Raw genomic sequence first — 14,637 nt, forward strand, 5'->3', positions numbered from 1 at the left:
TGCATCCACCCACTTCTAATGGTGGGCACACATTAGGTCACACTTTGCCACAAGTGCCAGTTCCAAGATTGAATAAATGTCTAAATAGTGGTACGCTTGAATAAAAATTGTCCACGTATAAGTGGTACCCCATATGGAGAAATGATGACACCAAGTCCCAAACTATCTTGTCACTGCTCCCCATGTATTCTGGGCATCCGGGGAGCTCCACGTGACTATCTTTTCCCTCGTAAATCCGAAACTTATAAGTATAGCCTGTTGTCCTCTCACAGGTCTTCTACATCTTGACCCCATATCTGGCACGCTTGCAGGGGAGAAATTGTTTGAATGCAAGGCGGCCAGAAAAATTAATGAGGGACTCATCAACGCAGATGTTTTGCTGGAGAGTATAGACATCTGCAAATTTTAGGTTAAGGTGATTTGCGAGGGGCTGAATTTTGTGGAATTCAGGGTTACCCCGAGGATGACAGAGTGTATTGTCGCTGAAATGCATAAAACACATTATACTCTCATATCTATGCCTGGCCATGGCAGCAGAGAACACGGCATATGATGAATCGGGTCTGCGGACCAATACAACCGCAATTCATTTCTTTTAGTAATGGCCATGTTGAGGGTTAGGCCCAAAAAAAATTTAAATTTGAAAACCGTAATGAGTTTCCATGCGAATGGTCTGGCAAGGTTTCAATTTGGGTTGGCGGCGATAAATTGTTGTGCATATAAACTGCTTTGATCCACAATCAACGCATACAGATATTTCATGAAAAACAGCTCCAAAAATCAAGGAGGTATGTGAAAGACCAAGATGTACTAGACCGCTGGTACTCGCCAGTTCACCAAAAGGTAGAGCGGCACTAGTACTGGCACTCTGCTGCATATGAGAGTCATCAAAATTTACGACCAGGTATGATTCTGCGAACACTGCGGTTTTGTGTGCAATGTATCAAGTGACAGTGACCTACTGACACTGCACTTGCTGAGGGAGAAGGGGGGGGGTAAGCGTAGGGGCTTAACGCAGGTGTTGGCAGGTGCAGGGGCTGATCCCGCTAACGCTGCATTTTTGGGGGAGCTATACTAATGTGAACGCTGGTATAGTGCTGATCTGATCAAAGATATTGACCCGTTCAGACACTATACTAGCAATGGAGGTTTATTGTGCATGAGCGTGCTCCTGGCAATCAAGGGGTTAAATGTGATGACTGTTGTACTGTCGGGCAATCTGACGCTATCTGGGAGGGGTGTGAAAACCACGGGAGCGCGAATTACGTATATATATATTTGATTTTGCGTACCCATGCCGCCCTGTAGCAGTATTTCTGCTGTAGGGTGGTAAGGAAGCGGTTACAGAAGAGGTTTGTGTTACGGCGCTGTGTTACTTTAACTGACAATTGCGCGGTCATACAACACTGCACCCAAATTAAATTTACATCCTTTTTTTCCACAAATTGAGCTTTCTTTCGGTGGTATTTGATTGCCTGTGCGTTTTAAATTTTTTGCGCTATAAATAAAAGGCTGACAATTTTGAGACAAAAAAAACAATATTTTGGACTTTTTGCTATAAAACATGTCCAGTAAAAAAAATGCAAAAATCTAATTTTGTCACAAATTTCATCCAAAATGCATTCTGCGACATGTCTCTGCTAAAAAAAATTCCAATACGTGTAAATTAATTGGTTTACGTGAAAGTTATAGCGTTTACAAATGGCGGGAAAGATACTGGGATTTTTTATTTTATTTATACTAATAATGGTGGCGATCAGCGACATATTGCGGCGATCAGCGACATATGGCGGCGATCAGCGACTTATGGCGGGACTGCGGGACTGTGGTGGACATTTTGACACTGGGGGGGAACTGACTTGGGGTCATTGACATCCCCAGTGACACCAATACAGTGATCAGTGAAAAAAAAAACACTGACACTGTACTATTGGCAATGGGGAGGAAGGGGTTAACATTTTTAGTGTTCACTGTGTGAGGGGAGTGTTTTACTAGGGGGCGGGGGTGTGTGCTGAAGGGGGGGAGGGAGGGGGGAGCTGATCGAGGGAGAGAAACTCTTCTCTCCCTCTGCAGCTTGTCACGAGCTGATGGCAACTGACAGATAACAGGGCTGTGTGTAAACAATGCAGCCCTGCTATCTGTCAGTGATCATAGCTCATCGCGGCCAAACGGCCGGTAATCACTGGCCGTGACCTGGCGGCTGGGACCCGCGGCTGCGACCCGCGGGACAGGTAGGGTGGGCACGTGCCTCGCCCGCGTCCCCTACCTGTTTTGCAGGACCACGTTTTAAAACATGGTTTTGCCTGTGAGTGCCGCCCTGCCACCGTATATCTACAGTGGCTGGGCGGCAAGCGGTTAAAGAAGAACTCTGGGATAGACAAAAAAAAATCACCCATTAGTACACCCCCAGCACAAAGCACTAAACCAGCCTTTCTCAACCTTTTCAACACAGAGGAACCTGGAAATAATTTTCCAGTCTCAGAGAACCACCTGCTAAAATGACTATATCTACAACTAATGATACATTAGTCTGATGGTCAGTGGGAAAAATTCCCCTTACACTTATGGTCATTGGAAAGGATTTCCCCCTTACAGATAGCTAAAAGGAACAATGGTGTCAGTGAGAACTTATCTGAGAGGCAGAAAGTTCTCATTGCTCAAGGAACCCCTAGTAACCTCTGGAGAAACCCTGGCTGAGAAACCCTGCACTAAACAGTAGATAACATTTTGAAAATACATACTATTTAGTAGAAAAATCTAAACTGAATTTTCATGACCTTATCTCTGTAATTCAAAAGATAACAGCATCTGTTCTGCCAAGGAGAAGCTGTAATAGCAGGGATTACATCTTTTCTTTCTGCAGTAAAGGGAAACTACAGTTCCCATCAACTACAGGGAATTGTAGTGAATGTGGGTGGATACACTAGGACTGTGTATACTGAATGTGTCTGAAAGTCTCGGTCTGCCCACCAAGTATTGCTGAATTACATCCCTGCTTCCCGGAGAACAGAATTACAGCAGGGATGCACCAAGACGAGTGGCTGGGGGAACAGGAGGCATAGCAGCCACTGGTCTTACAAACAGGAAACCAAAGAGAATTAACGGTTTGATTTGAAAATGAATAGGCTATTTCAGAGCAACTACTGAATGAACCAGAAAATAGATGACATATTCAGTGAAGGTAGGAAATCAGCATCAATGACATGTAAAGACGTTTTTTCCTAGAGTTCTGCTTGAACCACTTCCCGTCCGATCCATGTACATAAACGGCCGGATGAGAGCAGTGCAGGGGCGGGTGGCTGTTTATAAATGTCCTCCCCACTTCCCTGCTTGTACGTGCTCCCTGGTAGCGTACAGCACCGCGATCCGGTGCCTGCTGTGTCCGGAGGACACAGCGGAACACCGATCGTTGTACGGGTCCTCTGTGTGAGGTCCCGATCATGTGATCACTGATTGACCAATCAGTGATCACATGAAGAGTAGTAAGCAAGATGTCACTTCCTGACATCATTGCTTACTACGTGTGAAATCTGTGAATGATCACAGAGGTCACATGGTACAAGGCTACTCACAACAGCCTTGTACCATGTGACAAGCTGTGACCAATCACAGCTCACACAGTATTTCTCAATGGCTGCAAGAATGCAGTCATTTTTTACTAAAAAGATAACTGAATACATTTTGGCCAAGATTTATGAAGAAAATTTTATAAGAAAAACACTTTTTCTCAAAATGTTTGGACTTTTTCATTTATATAGCAAAAAAAATAAAAATCCCAGTGGTGAATAAATACCACCAAAGTAATGTTTTATCTGTCTCAGAAAATGCTAAAAAATTCATATGGGTACAGTGTTGCATGAATTGTCATTCAAAGTGTGATAGCACTGAAAGCTGAAAATTGGCCTGGACAGGAAGGGGGTAAAAGTGTCCGGACTTGAAGTGGTTAAGGTTTGACAAAAAAAAAAAAAAAAAAAAATGGAAGCTGATTGGTTTCTATGCAGAGCTGCACCAAATTTTGCATGGTCCGGTTTTATTAAAACAACTCCAAAATCCCCAACATAAAATAAACCTGAAATTAAAAAGTGTATATACAGTATACAGTATATAAACAATAACTTTACAGTTCCCTGACAGTTTTAGACATTACTCTTCTTTTTACCATAATAAGCAAAATAATTCCTGCACATACCTTTCAATTTCTAGAGTGCTGTGAAATATATTTTCTCTATTGTCCATTGGGTGTATTTGTTTTGGTGTGCTTGTCCCTAAATTTGGACTAGTTTTGGAGGACCCTTGGTTGCTTATGATGAAACTGGGTCCCTTAATGGATGAAAAATGTCTGTTCTCACAATTAAATCATTTTCACATAGCCCATTTAGGGACATAGCTACAGTGGGGCAAAAAAGTATTTAGTCAGCCACCAATTGTGCAAAAAAGAGGCCTGTAATTGGCATCATAGGTAGACCTCAACTATGAGAGACAAAATGAGAAAAAAAATCCAGACAATCACATTGGCTGTCAGCCACCAATTGTGCAAAAAAGAGACCTGTAATTGGCATCATAGGTAGACCTCAACTATGAGAGACAAAATGAGAAAAAAAATCCAGACAATCACATTGGCTGATTTGGAAAGAATTTATTTGCAAATTATGGTGGAAAATAAGTATTTGGTCAATATCCAAAGTTCATCTCAATACTTTGTTATATATCCTTTGTTGGCAATGACAGAGGTCAAACATTTCCTGTAAGTCTTCACAAGGTTGGCACACACTGTTGCTGGTATGTTGGCCCATCCTCCATGCAAATCTCCTCTAGAGCAGTGATGTTTTGGGGCTGTCTCTGGGCAACACGGACTTTCAACTCCCTCCAAAGGTTTTCTATGGGGTTGAGATCTGGAGACTGGCTAGGCCACTCCAGGACCTTGAAATGCTTCTTACGAAGCCATTCCTTTGTTGCCCGGGCGGTATGTTTGGGATCTTTGTCATGTTGGAAGACCCAGCCACGTTTCATCTTCAATGCCCTTGCTGATGGAAGGAGGTTTGCACTCAAAATCTCACGATACATGGCCCCATTCATTATGTCCTGTACATGGATCAGTCGTCCTGGTCCCTTTGCGGAGAAACAGCCCCAAAGCATGATGTTGCCACCCCCATGCTTCACAGTAGGTATGGTGTTCTTTGGATGCAACTCAGCATTCTCTCTCCTCCAAACATGACGAGTTGTGTTTCTACCAAACAGTTCTATTTTGGTGTCATCTGACCATATGACATTCTCCTAATCCTCTTCTGGATCATCCAAAGCAGGGTGACACGTCTGGCACTGCAGGATCTGAGTCCCTGGCGGCGTAGTGTGTTACTGATGGTAGCCTTTGTTACGTTGGTCCCCGCTCTCTGCAGGTCATTCACTAGGTCCCCCCCGTGTGGTCCTGGGATTTTTGCTCACCGTTCTTGTGATCATTTTGACCCCACGGGGTGAGATCTTGCGTGGAGCCCCAGACCGAGGGAAATTATCAGTGGTCTTGTATGTCTTCCATTTTCTAATTATTGCTCCCACAGTTGATTTGTTCACACCAAGCTGCTTGCCTATTGCAGATTCAGTCTTCCCAGCCTGGTGCAGGTCTACAATTTTGTTTCTGGTGTCCTTCGACAGCTCTTTGGTCTTCACCATAGTGGAGTTTGGAGTGTGACTGTTTGAGGTTGTGGACAGGTGTCTTTTATACTGATAACAAGTTCAAACAGGTGCCATTGATACAGGTAATGAGTGCAGGACAGAGGAGCCTCTTAAAGAAGAAGGTACAGGTCTGCGAGAGCCAGAAATCTTGCTTGTTTGTAGGTGACCAAATACTTATTTTCCACCATAATTTGCAAATAAATTCTTTCCAAATCAGCCAATGTGATTGTCTGGATTTTTTTTCTCATTTTGTCTCTCATAATTGAGGTCTACCTATGATGCCAATTACAGGCCTCTCTCATTTTTTTAAGTGGGAGAACTTGCACAATTGGTGGCTGACTGAATACTTTTTTGCCCCACTGTATATGTGTGTGTGTATTCCAGAATTTCACTCTTTTTCCTGTATAAGTGCCTAACATACTTTTTGTCAGTAATGTTGCTAGAATCGCTTTTTTGGCAGTAATTTTGCTTTGTTGGCTCACTCGTAGAATTAATTGTCACCCATGATTCATGACCTGCATTTAAAAAAAGGATTATATATCTCTTAATTGTAGCTTTACTGATAAAGCTATCAAACTATTGTGACAAATAGAAGGAAACAAAGGTGCTACCTTGATGGGCATGTCAATGGGGGACAAAAAGAGGTCAGTCCACAATGTTTTATTCAATATTTGGAAACATTTTTGTTTTGCTGGCAGTCACAGAACATAGCAACACTAACAATATTCTTTAAACAATTCACCACAATGACAGTGTAATGGCTGACCTTCCATTGTCTCCCACTATCTACCCGTTACAAGTCCACCAAGGTAGCATCTTTTGTTTCCTGGTTCTGTTTGCTACAATAGCTTGACACTTTTTATTGAACAATACTAAATGCTTTTAAAATTATTTGTGAGACCCTTTCGGGCCAGAGGTATAGGTTTTAATCCATGTTATTGTTACAGAGGATTTCAAATCAAAATGTAAGACATGTTTTGTCCAAGGACGAATAAAACCTTTCTATGTGCTATGCGTGAACATTATGCCTAGAAGTTGCAGAGATTGCCATTACAACTGATTCCCTGTCCCTGAAGCGCTATCATTACTTTCCTGCAAAAATAATCCAAGTTCATTTCCACCAGACACCATTTCCGCCAACAGGCTGTATGCATTTAGTCTTGTGAAAATAGTGAGAAGTTGCTTGCAGAGGCTATCTGTAACCATTGGTCATCCTAGGGCTAGGGTGTTGTATGCATGTAGAGGTTTTGAAAAATCACAGAGGGTATGAACCAGTAGAGCTTCAAGCTACATCTTAGCAGCTTAAACTATATAAATTTGATGCGCTCCTCAAATTATCCAGGCATTCCGTAAAAAAAACAAACAAAAAAAATTTGCAATAATTATAATTAGGAGTTCAGATTATTAAGGGGTGGGGTGTGACAAATTGCTATATCAATGTGGTCCAGCAGGGTATCATCCCATTACATATACAAACAACCAAATCAAATTAATGGGACTTTAAAGATACCACTGGTGACCACAGTGTGGAATAAATTTCAACATATAAAAATGATATAAATTTTATTCATAATAAATTAAACATTCTGATGTGACACAATACACAATGTATAAATGTACTATTATACAAAGATTAAACACAATCTTGATGTAAGTCCTTGGAAGAAGGTCTATGGATTTCGCGGATTCACTGCTTCTTCAGGACCAACAAGGCTTTTTGTATATAGAAACATACAAAAGTGATCATAAAAAATGTCTACAAAAGAAAGAGAACCATAGTAATTAATTATATGAACAAAAAATACATATCTTCATAAATTTACCCTATATGTGTACAACATCCACACCATATATCAAATCTTACCCTCAGACTTTTCTGTAACAAAAAGCAACAAGGTGATTGGAGTGGCTGCTATCAGCAGAATGCGCCTGCCGACCCATGGGAGAAAGCCCTAAGGATTTCAGCACCAAGGTATTGCCTAAAAAGGGAGGGGGGGAGGGAGGGCACTAATTGCCACCATATTGGGACTACTCATATAGGGCCCAGTGATATACTATGCATAATGTGTAAAAAAAAATATAGAACTAAAATAATACATTTCAAGCACATATCTATTAGCAACTACATCTAGAATGGAATTTTGTGACACGTACAACTCAAACTGGGAGATTTAACGCGATACGTATCCGATGGTGAGTTAGCCAAATGCAATACAACTTCAAAACAATTTAAAACTTAGTTATAACTGGCAATACAGTATATCATAAGAGAATGGATTATCTGTAAAAGCCCTGACTATTCTAGTGGCATTATATTTGTGTAGTGCAACCAGGTCCCTATTCTGGTGTATCACTCAATTAAACTGTAATAGGATGACGGCTAAGAGGCCTCTTACCACTGGAGTTAGTCCTTGGTCTCAAGCGGTCCCTCATAGGCCAGCAAAAGGTCCTCCTTTTTGAGCCGGCAATGAATGAAGACTCCTTCCAGTAGTTCTGGAGTCCTAATGTAGCACTCTCTTAGCATTGCATGGCAGCACAACAAATGAACAGCAAGAAAAATGGAACAGCGGGATACATTAGAACAGATTCCTCTCTGGAAAGCTCAGCACAACAGTCTCGCATGGCACCACACTCTGTAACAGCAGCACAGCAGCATGCAGCTTTCAGCAGCATGTCCCAAGTTCTCTTTCTAGACACTAGATCTTTTTCTTCCTAGCTGCCAGCCAAGCCCCAGCATCATAATAAACCACTTCCCCAAGCCCTGTACATAGGCTTCAACCATGATATGATGAGGAAGGCTCATACACCTCCAGCCAGGGGCGGACTGGCAACTCATGGGGTCCCCGGGTAAAAGGGGATCATGGGGCCCCTGTGTCCTCGACCACACTCAAACTACACCCAAAAGAGCCTATGAAAGGTTCCAGGGGCATCTCAGGGGGCCCCCTACTGACCCTGGGCGCTCGGGCAGTGCCCGAGTGCCAGAATGATCAGTCCACCCCTGCCTCCAGCCCAGAGTTCCTGATAAAAAGGACAGGTAGTACAAGGGCCTTGAGTGGCACAATGGCTCACTGGTCTTCTGAATTCTGCTCTGGGTAAATGGGAGCCACTGATCGAGACAGTGGTATATGGACTTCCCCTGGGGGATGACAGGCAGGAGACTGGTCACTGGAGCAGCAGGCCAAACAGATGATCAGCAGACTTGTGAGCAGACAGGTGCATAGTAAGTAAAGCTGCAGGCAGGTAAGCTGAAGAGATGCAGAAGCTCAGGGATGGTTCAAAGTAAGAAAGTCAGCAGCAGGCACATACAGGACTAGTGTCAAGTGCAAGGTCATGTTCCTGTCTGGGGTAGATCTGGAGAAAGAGGGGAAGGTGGAAAAGGAGTTGCTGTGCAAGCCATGTTGGTACAGGTGCATAGCAGGAGCAAGTCAAAATAGGCTATGTTGATATCAGGAAATACTAGACACAGATTAGCAGGTACTAGCCTTGTGCAACTGTCCCAGTTTAAATAGTCCACTTGGTGCCAACGTGGTCATGCACAAGCCGACCTGTGCCTGTGCGCAGATGCTCTTACAGTAGTGCCACAGGTAACAGAAGTCAGGACTGTGCTTAAGAGTCTGTGCTGTGATGTAAACTTTATATTAGTGGCAGCGAAAGAGTTAAATGTGGTTTTGAGGGCAACCCTAAAAATACATAAATCTTTTACCGTACTTGGGGAAGTACATGGTCTTACAGAACAGTTTTAGTGACAGCATACTGTGGCAGCACACATTTATCTGTGGAATGAATCTCTTTATTTACAAGTGGCATGGCTTGCATACAGTCGAAGCACCCCGATCTTAATCATTTCAGTTTGAAAAAAAGGCTTTTTTTCCCAGGTAGCTTCAGCAGCAATTATTGTTTTTTCTTCAAAGAACAACAGACCTGCTTTGACCGGCAGATAGAAAATTGGCCAGTAGTTCATTGTGGCTGTCCCTATTCCCACTGATTAAAAATTGCCCTTGCTAATCTTTCTCAATCCACTCACTCAGAATTGGGATAGTGCAAATCATACAGCTGTGAAAAAATTGCCAGCAGCTGGACATTTTTACAAGGGAGAATTGAGAGAAAGATAGTGTAGAATGTCTACAGGCAAGTGCCTTATTACCAGAATTAGGTAACCGCAGATGACATAGCAGTGTAAACTTGGCCAGCAGAAGAACAATAATAGTGACTTTGATGCCACTTTAAACACTCTGGTACTCAAGTCACTTCAAAGCCACATTCAAAGTAGCGCAGGATCCTGTTCAAAGTCACAGCGACTTTGAAAAGGTTCCCCTACTTCGATCTGACTTGAGTGCCAGAGAGTGTAAAGTTGCATCAAAGTCGCATTCAAATTAGTGCAGGAACGTTTTCAAAGTTGCAACAACTTTGAAAATGTTTCTGCACTACTTTGATGTGACTTTGATGCAACTTGAGTGCCAGAGAGTGTAAAGTTGCACTCAGTACTTTCCTATTGGCCAAAAATAAGCACAAAACGTATAAAAAAGATTTAATTTTTGATGTTGTTCCATTGAAGTCTATGGCACCAAAAAGCAATCTGCTGCAGGAAGAAAGTCACTGACCCTTCCTAAAAACGCAGCAGCTGAAAACATATAGATGTGAACGTGTCCCCTAGGAAATCATGTTAAATGGACTGTAGTGCATTTCTGCAAAATTCACTAAAAAATGCTTAGGTGAGTACTAGGCCTTATTGGTCCTTATGAGCCATAGTTCAAAGGCCACACCGTGCATTATTCTTTAAAGAAATTCTCCAGGATAAATCTGCTCATAAATTTACTGAGATCGAGAATCTCGAAACCATGCTAGCCACAAACCCAGTCCTCATCCCTAATAATAATTCTATTTTTTGTACATACTGTAGCTGTTTAACAAATGTTTGTTTCCTACGCATAGCAATATACGGTAGAGATTTGGCAGAGAATGCCTTTAGAGAAGTCTAAGCATTTTTATGTTTGACTTGAAAATAGAGTATTTCAGATGGTTGCAAAATTAGCAAACAGTGTAGCCATGCAGTGGGGAAAGCAAATAGAATTCTAGGATGCATCACTAGTGGGGTCACCAGCAGGAGGAAGGAGGTCCTGATTCCTCTATATAGATCTTTAGTTAGACCTCATTTAGAATACTGTGTTCATTTCTGGAGACCTCACTTATAAAAAAATATTGATAAGATAGAACGAGTCCAGAAACAAGTAACAACTATAGTGAAAAATCTGGGGGATAAAACATATCAAGAGCAACTTCAGGAACTTAACATGTGCATTCTGGAGGAAAGAAGGGAAAGGGGAGACATGACTTAAACCTTTAACCGCTTCCCGTCTGCCCTAATACATAAATACTGCTACGGGGTGGCACGGGTGCGCAAAATCACGTATATATACGTGATTTCACATTTTCAGCCCGGTAATTACTTGTCGGCTCCCTGTGATTTCTAAAGACCTCCGACGGGGAGGAGGTCCATTTTGTTTAGTAACAGTTCTCCTCCCTGTCGGCTCAGGCACACTGCTTTGGATGGCTGTGCACAGCACAACCATCCAGAGCAGTGTGATTACATTGAAGCACATTGACACCGCCCCCTAGTAAAACACTCCATGCACACAGTTAACCCTTTGATCGCCCCTCATGTTAACCCCTTCCTGCCCAGTGCCATTAGTACAGTGTCAGTGCTTTTTTTTTTTTAGCACTAATCACTGTATTGGTGACACTAGGTATGTCAGTGACACCAAGTCAGTTCCCCCCAGTGTCAGAATGTCTGCCGCAGTCCCGCTATAAGTCGCTGATTGCCGCCATTACTAGTAACAATGAAAAAAATCCCAGTATATGTACCGCTATTTGTAAACGCTATAGCTTTCATGTAAACCAATTAATTTACATGTAATGGGATTTTTATTTAGCAAAGACATGTCACAGAATACATTGTGGTGTAAATTTATGATGAAATTAAATTTTTTTAATTTTTTACTGGACATGTTTAATAGCAAAAAGTAAAAAATATAGTTTTTTCTCAAAATTGTCGGTCTTTTTTTTTTTTTTTGTTATATACAGGCGATCAAATATCATCAAAAGAATGCTCAATTTGTGGAAAAAAAAGAACGTAAATTTCATTTGTAGTGCAGCATTGCATGACCGCGCAATTGTCAGCGCTGTAACACAAAAATTGGCCTGGTCAGGAAGGAGGGTAAATCCGTAGGAGGGTAAGTGGTTAAATACATCAGGGGGGTGAATAAGGTTCAGGAGGGCAGTATTTTCAACATGAAACCAAAATGAAGAACATGGGGACATGACTTTAAACTAACTGGAGGAAAGTTCAACACTAAACTCCGAAAGTGCTATTTTACTGAAAGAGTGGTTGATGCTTGGAATAAACTTCCAGTAGAGGTAGTGAGCCAGTCAACAGTAAATAACTTCAAATATGCTTGGGACAAATATAGATCTATACTCAAGACAAAAACAAGTTAACAAACCCCCCCCCCCACAAAATAAAAAAAAACCCAAAAAAACCTCCCCCTCCCCCCCCCCCCCCCAAAAAAAAACCACAAAAACAGGGCAGACTCAATGGACCACTGGGCCTTTTTCTGCCATCACCTTTCTATGTTTCTGTGTTAGTATTGCTTAGTTTGTAAATGGCACATTTCTTAGGACCCATGCATTTTGGTAATACATACATTAACCCCTTGACGTCGATTTGTCACACAAATATGTGGCCTCACGGAACTGGGCTTTTTTCCGTGGCACCGCATATTTGCGTACCTGTCTTTGTGCTGGGAGCACGCCGCACTGCATGCTCCCAGCACAAAGACCGCGGTGTCACTGGGAGCCCCGGGTCCCATTTTAACGATCGGGACCCGGAACGCCTGATTCCAGATTGGCTATCACAGTGATCAGTCACTGTGCAGCCCGGCCCCCTTGTTTTTTTTTCTCTCTATGAATGGAGAAGAGAGATACATTGTATCTATCTAACGCCTGGCATAGAGAGAAAAAAAATGTTTGTAAAAAAAAATATAAATAAATATTAAAAAATAAAGAAAAAATACCTACATCAATGTTTGATATACTTCAGTGCTAGGGTTATTGTTTGGGTCAAGGTCAGGGTCAAATGTCAAGGTCAAAATGTCAGGATTTAAAAAAAAAAAATTGGCATCAGTGTCAGTTAGTATCAATGTCAGTGTCAGTGTGTTTTAGGTAAAAAAAAAAAAAGACAAAAACAAAATGCACACTATTGTTTCTGGGCTGTACTATGGGTACAAACAACAAATAACACACATAAATGGAATTGCATCAATCGTCAAGAGCTGGAGAATTTATTTTGGGTTGTTCTTTGGTGGTAGGTTATGGTAGTAACAAGAAACACACAGCTAAATAAAAAAAAAAATATTTTTTTTACTATTTAGGGCCAGTTTTCCTTTGATAATAAAAAAAAATTGTGAGATATCCGTTAACATTTACCACTAAATGAAAGCCCAATTTGTCCTGAAAAAAAATGCGGTATAATTCACCTGGATGTACAAAGTAGTTGTGATGATATGTATGGTTTTACTAACACATGTCAATGTTGCAAAATTGTGCTTAGGCATTTAGATTTGTTTTACCCTTAGGCGTGAAGGGGATAAAAAAGAATACTTAAAAGATTATACACAAAAATATTAAGTTTATGGTTATAATACATATAGATAAATGTACTAGATAAATAGTACTAGAAGAAGTGTATTCGCAAATGGATCTATTTTATTTTTAGCTGCTTGTTTTCCTTTAACGTGCTGCTCCCTCTGCCTTTTTTTTAAGCACATTACTTAATGATGTGTTTATGAAATTGTACAGCTCTGCCCTTTTGGGGCGCTTTATTACCTTACTGTATCAATTAAATCAAGGTCTTGTAAACAAGGTCTTGTTAAGATAGCAATTTGGCTTGGATTCCACTACAGGGTAGACTTGATTACATTCACGCTCATATTTCATGTACTTATTAATGCGATTTGGCTTCTACAGTGGTTTAGAAGCAAAAAACAGCATGCTGTTCTGAAGCTAAAATAGGAAAATGAGCCATGCTAAAGATAAGGACATTTTTATTATGCAATTATTTGGGTGAACAACAAGTGAATAGTTATTTCTGGAAGTCATTGGGGTGTACCAACCAATTATTAAGCCTCGTAGCAGAATTTTTTTTTTTGTCTCTTCCAGCTCAAAATCAACTTTGAATCAAGACCTCTGCAATTCTGAATTACAGCATGGTTTGCAACAAACTAATATAATTTTGAGGTCACTAACTTATTCTCATTTTGAAGGTTTACTGAGAATCTGTAAGTGCTCAATCCAATTTACATTCAAAACTTAAATTCCATAAATAACTGCAATGTCATTGCTACCTATATACTGTCTGTGAAATTCAGTCAAGTGTAACTGCAGAGGTTTTAAATCTCTCACCTTTCAAAAAGGCTACAAAATGAAATGCAATCATATCCTGCAACAGCACAAACATACTTCAGTATCTTCTCTGCCAAAACCTACAAAATGAATAGTGTAGTTAAAGAGATACCCCCTTTAAAAAAAATAAGTCTCACAAACAAGGACAACATTTTCACTGTTAAAACTTTTCTTACCTTATCTTTTTTTTTTAACCACTTCAGCTCCGGAAGGTTTTATACCCTTCATGACCAAGCCATTTTTTGCTATTTGGCACATTTTGCTTGCTGGAAGCTGAAGAGTGGGAAATTTGATTGGAGAGTGAAAAACAGTTTTGCTTTTGACTGCTGGTGATTGCTTGTGGTTGCAGTTGTTTTATTTTGTTTTCTTTCTTTGGGGTCTTAGCTAGCAGCTTTTTCTTTTTAAATCACCTTTTATTCACTTTTTAAATAGTATTTTTTTATTTCCTTCCTTCAGTCTGCTAAGGGAGGGGTTAATTGTTCACTGGTGCTCCAGGTCCTATATAACTTT

General features: G+C 41.0%; 1 long non-coding RNA gene across 1 annotated transcript; it reads right to left on the reverse strand.

The window, feature by feature from the left end:
- Positions 1 to 7,216: 7,216 nt before the first annotated feature.
- On the reverse strand, positions 7,217 to 14,212 carry LOC149436036 (uncharacterized). Its single transcript, XR_016308340.1, has 3 exons — positions 14,128 to 14,212; positions 8,067 to 8,186; positions 7,217 to 7,426 (listed from the first exon to the last, which is right to left on the reverse strand). It is a non-coding gene; the product is annotated as an uncharacterized LOC149436036 (long non-coding RNA).
- Between the last annotated feature and the right edge of the window lie 425 nt (positions 14,213 to 14,637).

This window comes from Staurois parvus, unplaced genomic scaffold (assembly GCF_062004578.1).
Source record: "Staurois parvus isolate SC_StPar_1 unplaced genomic scaffold, SC_StPar_1.0 ptg001432l, whole genome shotgun sequence".
NCBI classification, from domain to species: Eukaryota; Metazoa; Chordata; class Amphibia; order Anura; family Ranidae; genus Staurois; species Staurois parvus.